The following is a 2,500-nucleotide window of genomic DNA, read 5'->3' on the forward strand; positions in this document are numbered from 1 at the left end:
AATGACACCAAGAACAAATCTTAAATGGACATAGTAATGGTAAGCCTGATACACATCACAAACAAGCAAAAAAGCATTATAAAAACAAAGTCAATAATATTTAGATTTGACAGAACAAGCAGGTGGACAAGTGTATATCCAGCATTACTAAGTGGAAACAATAGCACATGAGCAAAAACAAAATATCCAGTAACACAGAAAAAATAACACGAGATTCCACTCAAACACAAAGCAATCTGCTTCTATGCAAAGGCAGACTGCTTTAAAAAATATAAAGAAAAAATAGCAAACAGATTGAACATTCATAGGTAACTCATTTCAGTGCAGTTAGGTAAATAGAAGAAGGGTAGACAGGTTCCATTCCCTAAACTATACTGAAGACAGAGCCTAGCACACAGAGGGATGGATCCCTGACATTGACCCAGGTGACCAGGTTTAAATTAGTGGCCAAGCCACTGAGGGAACCAGAGCGGGTGATGGATGGATGAATGAAAGGGGGGATGCAGTTCACTTCTCCCAGGGAATGAGAAGCCCTGTGTGCACTCACACAGTGCTGGAGCAATTTCCATGGTGGAGAATGGGAAACCATCACTAATGTTCCAGCAGGCTGGACAGGTCTGCGTGGAAGAGAACACCATTTTTGGAAATGAGGGAGACAGCTTTATCTTGACAACCCTCCACATTGCCTGGCAAGTGCATGTTGAGATAGGCAAACAAATTAGAAAAAAAATATTACAATCATCCTGATGCGTTATAAAAGGTGGCCACTCCTGGTAAAACCTTGCCTCTTCAATGAGGAATTAATAGGCCAATTGCCCAGGAAGGTATGATGATCAATAGACAACAGGGGCAAGAACAGTTAAAAAATGCATTGAATTTATTTTATTTATTTATCATTTGTTGACTGGGAAAGTCCGACTAGGTTCCACAGAGCCTGTTTTCAGCAGAGGCCCGGGGAGAAATGCTCCAGATGCATGTCTTTGGAATGTGGGAGGAAACCGGAGTACCCGAGAAACACAGGGAGAACATGCAAACTCCACACAGAAGGCACCCCAGCCAAGAATCGAACCGGAGAACCTCTTGCTGTGAGGTGACAATGTTAACCACTGCACCACTGTGCCGCCCTATTGAAAACAATAAAAGCAGCCCGGGGGAAAAATCTCTAGAAAATCTCAAACTATACTGCTTTAAAAGTAGATGTAGTATGCAGACATCTGCAAATACATCATGGACTTGTGCATGGTACATCACTAAGTCAGCCCTCAAATATGAAAACACATTAAACAGGAAAGAAGTACCTTCAAAGAATGACATTATTTAAAAAAGGTAAGTAATTTAATTTTAAATAGCATCATTATATAACATTAATAATTCAAATTTGGCTGCGAATAATGTAGGATTTATTCACAGCTGATTTTGTTTGATTACCCAGACTTCACCAACATGATCAAACCATACAAGTTATGGGTAAATCTGGAATTAGTCTCAGGCAAATGTTAGTTATTGCTAAAATAATTACAATATATACAAAAAAGAATAGTAAATATAACATTAGAATTTTAAAAACAGTATCCATTAAACAACTATATAAAATGGATAGTGAGGAAAATGTCTATAGGCATCTATTTCAGGTAGAGCAGGAATTTAATGGTAAATTCTTTAATTTCCATGTAATGTATAATATCAGGAGTTAAGGTGTCCCAAGTTTCTGGCTAAAAACAATCAGTAGCTTATAATGTACTGGGACAATCAGTAGCTTATAATGTACTGGGCTACGTATAAAATTATATTTCACTATTAGAGTGTCGCGTTAAGTCTCTTGTTGTCTCTATATACAGGCAAGTGATCAAGCTACAGTACCTTAACAACCAGACTGCAGCCTTTCCTCACAAATGAAGTGTCAGTATGAAAAACAAAACGTATCCTTTTCCATTTCTCACAAGAAAATAATAATGTCAGAGCACTTGCTAGTATCAGATAACCTTTTGTATAGTAATACTTTGGTGCTCTGTTTATTATGAGAGAAAAAAAGAATCTAAAGATTCTGCTAGAAAGAACCTGAAGGTATGAACATTTTAGGAAAACATATTGGCATATATGCAGTATTTTAGCAGCCCAAGGTTCTTGAATAAGGAATGTAGATAATTTGCAGCAGATGAAGAATGCACTTCTACTTTTGTTGTTCTGCTGTGGTGCTTTTTGAGTGGAACAGTCTTGAAGAGTGAATGGACGAGCCAAATGCTTATGTTTCTGAAGACGGTGACTAGTAGTTTTCTGACTCTGCTCCTTAAGGATAAGCAAATAGTCTACATATTGGTTTAGGTGTCATATTACTGAAAGTTATCCAGCATTTAATTCAACCCCATTATCGATTATGTGAGTCTGGTATGGAAAAATCATTACTGCACTGTCTTGGTATTCTAGGGTCAGAGACAGCAGGTAAAATTCCATGGCAGATTTGCATAATTTTATCAAGAAGAAGCTGAAAAGTTTTCAGCTA

Source organism: Protopterus annectens, chromosome 7.part1 (genome assembly GCF_019279795.1).
Source record: "Protopterus annectens isolate FY-2018-M chromosome 7.part1, PAN1.0, whole genome shotgun sequence".
Taxonomy (NCBI): domain Eukaryota; kingdom Metazoa; phylum Chordata; order Ceratodontiformes; family Protopteridae; genus Protopterus; species Protopterus annectens.